The following is a 12537-nucleotide window of genomic DNA, read 5'->3' as shown; positions in this document are numbered from 1 at the left end:
AGGCTTTCTCAGGGCCCCCACACCATTGGAAGGCGATGTAGGTACAGCCCGGGGCAGCACTCCTGCTTTCCAGGCATAATATCCGAAAAGTGAGCCTACCAACGGTCTGCCCTGAAAACTCAAATTTGAGCTCCAGGAATAAGGTATGCACAGCAATGTCCTGGTAACCAAAAGTTCCCGCCCTCAAACTTAACACTTCCAGTGAATACCTTGATAACGGATCCGTCTCCTTTTCTGCTGTCCCACTGTGCAGCCAATCTCAAACAAACACCTTCTTCCTCAAGGATGCTGGGACACCCCTTCCCACTCCCCCACCACTGGAATCATCCCTCTAAATACCGACAATCCCAGGTGGAAAATGTGACGGAAATTCGACTAAGCATGACCTGGCCTCAGCATCCTTCACGGGATTTCAACAACAGGGGAATCCGTGATGCTGATGCATGCTTTGAACACACAGGTCTCCTAAGCAAATACCATCAGGACAATACTGTGGGCAAAATTACTGGTTTTAAGGACAAACAGACCTACATCTGGACCCTGGCCCTCCTGCTTGCCAGTCAGGAAATGATGTGCCATCACTTCCAGCTCTCTAAACCAGATTTTACCTCTGCAGAGAGAAACCTGAGGACAGCCAGAGAGTAGAGGCAGAACTGGAGGAAAAGCCCAGAACCTGGGGAGCACTTAATGAGAGTTTCTCATCACAGAAAACTCTAGTTAACCAACCTCTCAATTGGTCTTAGTATTAATTACCTTAACATTGACTCTACTGCCCCATCTGGAGAGAAGGGAGTCGTGTATTTCCAGCTACACTCCTGAAAGGATGCAGGTCTCACCTCTATAAGCAGAGGGAAGGAGAAGCACTGTTTTAAAGCTGTCAGTGGATTACTAGGAGGAAGAAGTGAAGGATGAATCATAGCTACAGATGCATTATGAGGACAGGCATGGTGGCTCACGCCTATGACCCCAGCACTTTGGGAGGTGGAGGTAGGAGGATTGCTTAAGCCCAGGAGTTCATGAAGCAGCCTGGGTAACAGAGTGAGACCTTGTCTCTATAAAAAAATAAAAAATAAAAAAATTAGCCAGGTGTGGTAGTGTATGCCTGTAGTCCCAGCCACTTGGGAGGCTGAGAAAGGAAGATCACTCGAGCCCCGGAGGTTGGGGCTGCAGTGAGCCATGATCAAGCCACTGCACACCAGCCTGGGTGACAGAGTAAGACCCTGTCTCAAAATAAATAAATAAACAATGTGAAAACCATTTGATCTGTGACTTCTAGTGCTTTCCAAGAGAAATGGGATCCAGCTTGCAGCTAAAGACTGTATGGATGCAGTCACGTGCCCAACTGGAAGCTGATCAAGTTCTAGCTCTGCCTCAGATCAGCAGGGTAACTTTGAACAAGTAACATAAGCTCTGGGAGCCTCAGTGTCCTCGTCTGTTAAATGGGCCAACAGTAACTACACTTCCACGGGACGGACGGCACCTTTAATACATGATAATCACCCTCTCTCTTCCCACTTCATCACCTACCAAAAAAGGCTATTCATACTCAAGCTTTAGATAGAAAAAAATCTGTCACCATGACAATAATAATTTTTTCCTAACAATGGCAAACGAGGACAGCTGGGAGCACCTGCCAGGGCCGCATGGCTTCCTTTCAAAGCTCACACAACCCATGAGCGTGAGTCACTGCTCCTCAAACAAAGCCTACCTGTGTAACGTGCAAACAAAGTAAGCAAAACAGAGTCTCCCACCCTGAGCTCAACAGCCTGCAGATCAAAGCTGTCTCTCGAACATGGAGCACCCAGAAAATCTGCTTCCAAGTTGGCACATGAATGTGTGAACACAATGGAGCCCTCTGCATAAATCCACTTGTGTGGCTGCGTCTGGACGAGCTCTCTGTCTGGCCTCCCTGGGTTCTCAGTCTTCCCCACGGGGCTGCCAAACGCAGAGGCCCGGTGAGAAGTCTGCACAAATCCATCGCCCCTAGCTCACATCATCAGGCTTTTCATAGCAAGAGAAGAACAGAACTTGCCTCCCAAGGGAGACTGGGAGCAACACCATTAGTCTAGAGATGCTCAGAACTAGGGCAAGTGTTTCCCTTTCTTTGGTGAAATCTCAGGCAACAGGTGCCATTCCAAGCGTCCAGTTTTTACTCCAGTAACAACTCTTCGTGCGGGTCAACGAGAACCCAGTTACGGGTGATCAACTGCAAATCTAGATTTAGCAACCCAGGAGCCAAACTGCCAGCTCCCTGATGAAACAAGATGATGTCCCATGCGAAAACAGACTCTCAGGTTCAGAGATTCAGAGGAGGAAAGGACTTTTGAGGTCCCCTTTATTTGTCAACTTCTACTAAGCATTAACATGCCCCCAGCACCCTCCTAAGATACCAGTTATACCCAGGTAAACAAAACCAATTCACTGCCCCCAAAAGCACACATCCTGGTTTATTATCCCAGGAGTCCAGTTCATTCATAGTAACAATTGGTGGTATCGCCTGCATGTACCGGTGCTCCCCAAGGACCCTAATATCCATTTGCAGAATCTTGGTGTATCTGGGGAGGGAAGCTGTCTTCTGGCAACAGAACCAAGCACGTGATCAGGGGAGAGCCAATCAGTGTGTCCCCCACCATCACCAGCCACCAGCTCCCAGTCACATGTGTGGATCCAGGGGTGAGCGTGGCTGCAGGGTCAGCACTCAGGAAGGCCATCACAAAGCCATTCTCTCCCTCTGGATCTGTAGAGGCAGGAGGCCTGCCCAGATGAGGAAAGTAAACTTGAGAATGAAATTGTATAAGGAAGGGGAGAAAATGAAAAGACAGGGAGACCGAGCCAACAAATCACCCCAAAAGCACACCCCCCACACTTCTCAGTTATGTGAACAACCAAAACATTCATTGTTTTAAACTGGATACAGTTGTTTCTCTGTAACCTCCAACTAAAAGTGACCAACCTAAAAATACTCTTCCTTTTGTGGATGAGGAATTGGGCCCAAAGACAGAGGCCCAGGGACCTGAGCAAAGTCATATAAACACTTGGCACTGGGGCAGGACAGGGGCCCAGTGATGGACCTGGGCCAAGACCTGATTTTGAACTATACCTCCATCCTCCAAAGCTATGAGGCCTTCGGGGTATTCCTTCACGGCTCTAAGCCTCAAATGCTGGAGATCATAACATCCCAGGGCTCTGAGGATTAAGGGAAGTAAAGACTCTGGTAGCACGTTCTCTGAGCCTGCTACAAAGCTGCCTCTCTTTCTGGACATTGCCCTGCTGACAGGCAGCAGTGGCTGGTTGGAAACTGATATGGTTTGTCTGTGTCCCCACCCAAATCTCATCTTGAATCATAGCTCCCACAATTCCCACGTGTCATGGGAGGGACCAAGTGAAAGGTAATTGAGTCATGGGAGTGGGTCTTTCCCATGGTGTCCTCATGATGATAGTGAATAAGCCTTATGAGATCTGACGGTTTTATAAAGGGGAGTTCCCCTGCACAAGTTCTCTCTTCCCTACCACCATGTAAGATGTGACTTGCTCCTCATTTCCTTCTGCCATGATTGTGAGGCCTCCCCAGCCACGTGAAACTGTGAGTCAATTAAACCTCTTTTCTTTATAAATTACCCAGTCTCAGGTATGTCTTTATCAGCAGCGTGAGAATGGACTAACACTGGGATTGTATCTGTTGAATCCTGATACAGGATGGGTACAAGAAATTGGGCCACTGGGCCGGGTCATTATTGGGGGACAAGCAACATCACCCAATGGCCAGTTTGACTGGTGAATCTTGAATGCAGCCACACGGGCATCTTCCCCCCAAGTCAGTGCCTGACGAACAGAAGCCCAGGATGATAAAGGCCCAGAGAAAGATTTGAGAAACCATTCAGGTTCAATCGCAGCGGTGCGAGCAGGGGAGGGGGACAGCGGAAAAAGAGGAAGGCGAAGGTGACGAGGAAAGCAATCCCAGGAAAAGCCAAACAGCCCAACAGTGAGGGTGGAATGAGAAGCCCAGACCACCTCAGCTCCTTGCTTAACCGCATTCCTGGTTTCCACTTAGAAATTTAATTAAAAACCCAAACACCTGAATTTCCCGCTGGCTTGCCAGTGGCCACAGATTCCCTGAGGTTCAGAAAAAACCTCCCTCAGCTTAGTCCTGGGTCCTCTAAAGAAGTCTGGTCTGAAGCCAAAGGAGGGGGAGTCACAGTCAGGAGTCATGGAGAAGAGGTCACAGTCAGGGGTTATGGAGAGGGGGTCATGGGGAGGCACCCCCACTCTTCCAAGAGAGAAGAAAGCCTCCAGGCAGGGGAGACCCTGTTCTATCACCCCAGCTTCAGGAACAACAGCTTTGCTTCTTGATGTTTAATTCTTTTTTCATTCTTTGTTTAGAGACAGGGTCTTGCTCTGTCACCCAGGCTGGAGTGCAGTAGGATAATCATAGCTCACTGCAGCCTTGGCCTAGGGCTCCAGCAATCCTCCCACCTTGGCCTCCCAAAGTGCTGGGATTACAGGAGCGAGCCACCATACCCAGCCACTGCTTAATTTTAAAAACAAAAAGAAATATCACCGTGAAAAAATAAACATGGAAAAGAGCCACATTTATGGTGGCTCCGAGGCGACAAGGCCACTTTCCTGCTCCATGCAGGGAAGGTACAGAGGCTGCGAGCGGGTAGAGACCCGCAGGGGGAGCCCCGCAGAGGCTGGGATCAAACACTGTCCACCATCTGTCCCCCAGGGCCAACAAAATCACTTACTGCAAACGCCTAATCCCCCTGGCAGCTGGACATGCACATGTGGCATGTGGGAGCCAATCACAAACCAGAACCGACAGCAGCCTTGGGAGCTCAGACTCAGCCTGGGGAATTACACCACAGAAGGGAGGTGATCATCTTCACCCAGCCACACACCCCAGTTCCCCTCGGGAGCTGCCACCAAACTCTGACATCCTCCATCATGCTCAAAAGGCACTTTTTTTTTTTTTTTGAGACGTAACTTCGCTCTTGTTGCCCAGGCTGGAATGCAGTGGTGTGATCTTGGCTCACCGCAACCTCCACCTTCCAGGTTCAGGTGATTCTCCTGCCTCAGCCTCCCAAGTAGCTGGGATTACAGGCATGCGCCACCACGCCCAGCTAATTTTGTATTTCTAGTAGAGATGAAGTTTCTTCATGTTTGTCAGGCTGGTTCAAACGTTTTAAGTGGCTCAAACTGTGCAGAAAAGTGTTCTCTACTTTAAAAAAAAATGCCCACTTCCAGCAAACTTTATATATGAAACTGTGACCCCGCAGGGCAAGCAGCAGAGAATTCACTCTACAATTTTCCTAAACAGTGAGTCCAATCTGTATCCTCCGGACCCTCCGTCTCCACACCAACACTTCCAAAACACTCCCTTTTCACAATGTGTGCCAGATTAGGAGTTAGAGGGTAAGGGTTCATCTGCAGGGTATCCATCATTTCACTGGCTGGTGCTTTAACGCCCCTCCTGTAAAACACGACACCTGATCATTTCACCAGGTTGAAGATATTATCAGACGGGATGTGGGCACAAAAGCAATTGGAAAACTCCGGTTCAAACAATCAGGGCCTACGGAACGTGCAAAGTCATCAAACCTCCTCATTTAGAAAAAATGCTTGCAGCAGATTCAGAGCTGAGCACTACCCCCACCAGCCTGGCTGCTCCTCGCTTTCCCGAGCACTTCACACACATTAGGATGGCTATTCTCAAAAAAAAAAAAAAAGAGAAAAGAAAAGAATAAAAAAAACAAGTGTTGGCAAGAAAATGGAACCTCTGTGTACCCTTGGTGGGGATGTGAAATGGCATAGATGCTATAAAAGACAGTAGGGCGGGTTGGGCACGGTGGCTCACACCTATAATCCCAGCACCTTGAGAGGCTGAGGCTGGTGGATCGCTTGAGCTCAGGAGTTCAAGACCAGTCTAGGAAACATGGTGAAACCTCATCTCTACAAAAAATATAAAAATTAGCTGGGCATGGTGGTGGGTGCCTGTAATCCCAGCTACTGAGGAGGCTGAAGCAGGAGGATGCTTAAACCCAGGAGATGGAGGTTACAGTGAGGTAAGATCACACCACTGCACTCCAGCCTGGGCAACATAGCAAGACTCTACCTCAAAAAAGTAAAAATGGTTAAAAGTTTTCAAGTAGTTAGGTGAAGAAGGCATAACTGCAGAAACCATCATTGTCACTTACAGCTCAATGAGGTTTTACTCACACAGTGAAATTCTCCCAAAGGCCAGCATCTCAGACACCTTCCTTTCACTTTGTGAAGCACCCCCACTTCCACACAGGCTGCTAAATCTCCAAGTCAGCTCTCAATGGGCCCCAAAGACCATTAGAGCTCAATGCTGAAGAACCCAAGAGGCTATGCCAATGCCTTAAAAAGCATCCAGTAGGCACTCAATATTTGCAGAATTAAGGTGAGAGGAAGTCTATAGGTGAATGACTGGAAATACATCCATCATTACAGAAGGAATACTCCGTGGCTTGTTCAAAAAGCATGCCCTGAAATCCCGACTCAATCATCAGAAGGGACTGCTGGTGGGGGGGCAGGCATGGTCTTTCCTGGTCAACAACTCAACACCAACAAGAAGTAAATTGCTAAAGTAAAATGACCACTTTTGAAGCAAAGGAAATAAGTCTGTAAACCATTAAAACTAGACCCTAACAGTCGGCATCTTCCAAACCATGGGGAAGCCTCACAGACCTGGGAGTTGGAAGGTCTGGTTGATTTCTGGAGCTCCAGAACTGCAGTCCCTTGATCATACCCCCAGATGAAACCACATCTGTTTAATCACACACAAAGGCACCTGGTTTCCAGACGTCCATGCAAAAACCTGTACCAACAAACCAGATACGGGAGGAGGTGATGATGATTCACGTTACAGAAAGAATTCTTGGGCAGAAACTTGCCACTTCAGCATTCTTCTAGGTTGCACGATTCCTTGGGGCCTTTTGGATATCATGTGATTAGCCAAGATTGGTTTTGTGTAGATGTTTATCCAGGCACAGGCCTCATCTGTAGAGCAGGAGCACCCAGCTGACTTTGAACAGGGTGTCCTTCACCAGTGGCATAGTTGAAAGGTAAGAAATTCACCCAGGATCATTCCTGTTCTTTTGTGAAGTGAGCTGGGTGCATCTATCATGTAAACAGGGGATGCTAACTTGGCGTGGAGGACCCCAACCAGCTCCACGATGACAGTGACATCGTCTAGAACAATGGTGGCCAGAGACAGAAGTGGCAGTGGTCTGTGTGAGCACACAAACACATGCACTAGGATGCTGCCCGGTCAGGGACACATTCCAAGCTCCCAAGGACCTTGCCTACATGAGGGGAGAAGATGCCCAAAACTGTAGTTCCTTTATCATTCACCCAAATGCAGCCACTCCTGTCTTAACCAAGTAGAAAGGGCATCTGATTTCAAGGCTTCTATGTAAAAAACTGTACCAACAAACCGAATATGTACATGCAGGGGCCCAGACCAGTGGAGGTAAACCAGAAAAGCTTCCTAGAGGAGGAGGAAAAAAAAAAAAGCACTGTGGTTGGGTAAGCATCAGTGGGAAAAGGCTCAGTTAAGGCTTTATCTGGCCAAGCAGTCAACTTCCTGTTTCTTTAAAGTGTCTGTGTCAGAATGGCCTGAGTAGCTTGTTGAAAATGCAGCCCCCCCAAGCATTAAAGGTGAGGGGAGAGACGGGGGTGGCTGCTAAGAATATTCATTTTTAGCCGGGCACGGTGGCTCACGCCTGTAATCCCAGCACTTTGGGAGGCTGAGGCGGGCAGATCATGAGGTCAGGAGTACGAGACCAGCCTGGCCAACATGGTGAAACCCCATCTCTACTCAAAATACAAAACAATTAGCCAGGCATGGTGGTACATGCCTGTAATTCTAGCTACTTGGGAGGCTGAGGCAGGAGAATCTCTTGAACCAGAAAGGCAGACATTGATTGCAGTGAGCCAAAATCACGCCATTGCTCTCTAGCCTGGGAGACGAGCAAAACTCTGTCTCTCTCTCTCTTTCTCTCTCATTCTCTCTCTCTCTCTCTCTCTCTCTCACACACACACACACACACACACACACACACACAAAAGAATATTCATTTTTAACAAGCAATTCATTCTTACGCAAACCAGAATTTGAACACCAGGGGACAGGTGGGGCAGTCCCAAAGTGAACAGTCTGCACGGCCCTGGAGTGGATCCTGGGACAAGCTGCAGCTTCTGAGAAGGGAGGACCCACCAGGAGACACTGAGGACGGGGACGGGCAGGTGTAGACAGAGGCGCCTTCCAGAAAGTTTAGTCCCGACACCCCCAACCCCTCTCCCCGCAAGACTTCCTGTTATGATCCTCACTGGAGCTGGCTAGTTACAGAAAACGTCTGTGCCAGTTCACAGAGAGAGAAAGACATGAATATTCTTCCGTTTACAAGCTATAAAGCTACAGCAGGAAAGTTGGGAGTATTTCAAAAAGGAAAAGAAAAATCAAGTCTAGGCAGCCAGACCCTAACAGTAACACAGAAACCCTATCTGGGCAACAGAAGTCTGTTTTGTTGGGATTTCAGTAACCTCAAAACTTTCTTACCCCAAACAAACATCGCCTTTGCTCAATGCAGGCAACCACTCCAAGTCAGAAAAGACACAGTGATACTCAAAGCAGACGGACTCAATTCACGTGTGCATTACTGGCTGACCATGCAGTCTCTCTATTGTAAGGCAAGAAGAAGGGCCTCTTTCTTGGGTTTCTTCAAATTCACATAAGTGGACTCTTAGGCAAAGAACCTGGGTTAGCCTCCATCCACATCAGCCACCTCCAAAAACCCTCTCGGGCAGGCTCTGCTCACCCCAAATCTCTCGGAAGAAAGTCCCCTACAGAAAAGGAGAATCACTTCCTAGCCCAAAATTGCTTAACAATACCCTAAATCCATTCTGAGTTCAGAGCAGAAATCTGTGTTCCTTCCAATCTGCCCAGATCACCAGGAAATGCTGTACCTGCTGGGTCTGCACGCTTAGCTCCTGACACACCTGCTACTCCAGTCGGCATGAGTCACCCGCGCAGGCATTGCACGGTGTACTTGTCAACCGTGGATTCGGCGGCTCAGCAGCTTGCTCTCACGCACACCGGATGGCGGCCGTCTACCCCCTAGAAGACGTGTCAGGGCAGACTGGGTAATAACCCATTTTCACTCAATGACACACTGCCACTGTAGGTGTGGGAAGAGGAAAGGAGGGAGGGGGTACACAGAGATGCTTTCCCCACATATAGGCAGGCTCCCATAAGCCCTGGATGCCTGATACGTCTCTGCTATGGTCAGTAGAGGAAGGGGAAATTCACCTGGGAGGAAAATGGAAATCACGTCCCAATTTCACACCTCCTCCTGAACAGAGATTGTCTTCTGTACCCCTCGGTTCCCACTTTTTACAAGTCCCATTACAGGATCCCAAACTGGACCCTGGGCCAGAAAAAGGACATGAGTGGGACAAATGGAGAAATTTGAATGAAGCCTGTAGATTTGTGAAAAGTACTGTGTCAATGTCAACGTCCCAGGTCTGATCATTGCACCATGGATATGTCAGATGTTAACATTTGGGGAAGTGGGGTAAAGGAGATAGTGGAACTCCCTAGGCATTATTTTTTTGCAACTCCTATGAATCTACATTTACATCAAAATCAAAAGTTTTAATATTTTTTAAAAGACAGCATGTTAAATCTAGCAGCCTGATATATCTTACTTTACGGTATTGCTAAAAAATTTACATCATAATCCCAACAGCAAATTTTAAGTTAATTCTCATACCAATGCTGATCAACTCTTTGATACAAAGAGAAAACAAACACTTCATTCGCTCACAGCCATTCACTCTGTGTCCCTCATGCAGAAACAGAGTTATTTCTTTGGTTTAGACATGACTAACTTAAAGCAAATGTAGCAATTTCTGAGAATTTTCCAAAGGAAATAATATGAAATGTGGACAAATCTTTGCTTACAAAAGATGCTTACTATATTACTTCCAAGGGTAAAAATTTGTAAACAACTTAGTGTCCAACAATAGGGAAATTGTCAAGCAAAGGATGAGTCAATGTCTGCAGCAGAATACAGCATCATGCAGTGATGACGTGGGGGAATGTTCAAATAAAATTACACGAAAAAGGGGCAGGGGAAAAAGCTCTAGGTATATATTGCAGGATTTCACCAGTGAGGAAATATATCAAATTGCCTGCATTACTGTGTGAACTGGATGTTTTTTCCTGCTTTAGGGACTTTTGCATAGTTTTCCATAAAAGAAAGAGAGCATGGATTACTTTTTAAAATCAGACAGGAAGGAGAGGTGGTGGGGCTGGTTATCAGTTGGTCTGACAGTTTCAACCTTTCCTCTCACGGAGTCAGTGTGAGCACAGAACTGGGGTGGGGTCAGGGGGTGGGGAAGGGCCGCAGGGAAGGTGCTGTGCCAACCTGGGCAGTTCCAGGACCTGCATGTGGCCAGGGGCACCGAGGGCCCCAGCTTCCGGGGCAGGGGGTCGTGCCGCTAAGCACTGCCTTTTCTTCTACCTTCTCTTGCTCCTGGAGCAGGTGCTTACTGGAGACACTGGGACCCTGAGCATTGACCAAGAATGATCCCTCACAGCCTCTAGATTTCTATGCAGAAGGAACTGCTGGGTGAGAAATGGTTCACAGACAGGTTCTAAATGAGAACCTACAGGCTACAGGAGAGGGTTGAGGGGCGGAGGAGGGAATCCCACATCTTCGAAAGCATCCCCAGGAAACCTGGATAAGTCCTGGAGTTGAGGACAAATGACAAGGAGGGAGAAGGAAAAGGAGGAAGGACCCTGGTTAATCTGCACGCCAAGGGCGGAGTCGCTCATTCATTCATTCAACAAACATCTATTCAGGGCCTACTCAGTGACAGGCACTGCGCTGCCCCCAAACAGGGCAGACACACACACACACACACACACACACACACACACACACACAACGGAGGAGGAAGCTATGGATACAGAAGCGGTTTGCTTTCAGTTCCAGACTCAAGACTTAAGCCCTCTCCCCACCCTGGCCAAGAAACCACTTCCATTAGCAAGTTGCGCCAGAAAGGGGAGGTGGCGGGTGGGCACACTGGACTGAATTCCTGCCACCTCCCACCCATTCAGAAAGCCCGTCCACACCCTGGCCAAACGCATCCCCGCGTCCGCCCGGCGGGTGGCCCAGTCCCTGCCGGAAAGCCGCTCGCCAAACGCCCCCGCCCACCCCCAGCCCCAACAGTGAGAGGGGCTTCGCTGCGTCGCGTTCTCCAAGCGCTGCGCCCCAGTAGCGTCCCCGATCGCCAGTGGGCGGACGCCAGGAGCTCGCGGAGGCGGCACCGCTCCCGAAGTAACGGAGCCCCGAGGGCGACCAGGCGTTAAGGCGAGTAGAAGGGGCCGAGCGGGTGCGCCGAGGACGCGGGGGCGTCTCCCCCAGCGGAGGCTCGGTCCCTCCAGGTAGCCAAGGCTTGGCAGCGCTGGAGGCTGAAGGACGACGACCGAGAACGCCCAGGATGGGGTGGTCGCTGAACACCGTGTCCCAGGCGACTCCGCTCCTCCTGGGGCAGAGGGATGACTAAAATGACCTCCAAGAAGATGTCAATTCCAAGAACAAAAATTCCAACCCAGAATCTCCAGCCCTTCGGAAAACGACGCGGAGGAAAAAAGGAAAGAAAGAAAAGAAAGTCAAATCAGATCCCTTCCCCGAACCGCAGGGAAACTTACCTCCAGCTTGGCGCCCCAGCTGTTAAGTAGAACGAGTCAGTCCACGGATAGAGAGGAGGTCGTGAGTCTTCCGAGCCCAGCTGATACACACCAAGTAATCCACGTTAAGGGGTCCGCAGCCCCCCACCCCATTTCCCACTTTCCATCCGAGGCCAGAGCGCCGCCAGCCCCTGTTCTCTGCGCTCCAGACTCGCTGAGGCCGCGGGCGGGGGTCCCCAAGCGGTCGCATTCCAGTCCCCCGGGGTGGGCGCGCGACGCTGGCGGGGACCGGGCGCCCCGGGAACCCCGTGAGCGCATCCCGCCTCCTCGCGCCGGGACAGCACCAGCCTGGACGCCGCTCCTCGCCTTTCTTCCCCGCGCATCACCTGTGCGAACCAAAGATCCCCGCCAGGAAAACCCCTCTGCCAAGCCGGAAAGCGCCGAAGGCAGAGCGTCTCTCACACTTGGGTTTGCAGGTTCACAAGGCCCAGGAGGCTTACGGTGGGCGCCTGCGTAGTCGAAGGTCCTTGGGGAGAAGCTTAGAGCAGCAAAGGCCAGCTGCGGTGGCCGCATTCCCCAGTGTCAACGCCACACTGCGCGCCGCCTGCATGCTCTGCAGTCGGCTGGGCCATTCGGTCCTTAAATACGAAGTGGACCCGCGAAGGGGCGGGGCGGAGCGGGGGTGGGCGGGGAGGGGGCGGGGAGCCGAACGGCTTCCTGGGAGTCGTAGTTCTGCTACGTAGTCCTGTCGCAGTCCGGACAAAAGCTGAACAAGGATGGCAACGGTCAGGGTTTGCCCACCACAGCTGTCCTCCTTT

At 50.0% G+C, this 12537-nt stretch overlaps 1 long non-coding RNA gene across 1 annotated transcript in view; it reads right to left on the bottom strand.

The window, feature by feature from the left end:
- The window catches only part of LOC105718173 (uncharacterized), a 179766-nt gene extending 167432 nt beyond the window's left edge, over nucleotides 1–12334 (bottom strand). The window contains exon 1 of the long non-coding RNA XR_010339778.1: nucleotides 11741–12334. This is a non-coding gene — a long non-coding RNA (uncharacterized LOC105718173). The remainder of the gene's footprint in view (nucleotides 1–11740) is intronic.
- Nucleotides 12335–12537: the final 203 nt, after the last annotated feature.

Source organism: Aotus nancymaae, unplaced genomic scaffold, assembly GCF_030222135.1.
Source record: "Aotus nancymaae isolate 86718 unplaced genomic scaffold, 86718_ANA_hifiasm-v0.15.2.pri h1tg000089l, whole genome shotgun sequence".
Taxonomy (NCBI): Eukaryota; Metazoa; Chordata; class Mammalia; order Primates; family Aotidae; genus Aotus; species Aotus nancymaae.
This window is presented reverse-complemented; position numbering and strand designations above follow the sequence as displayed.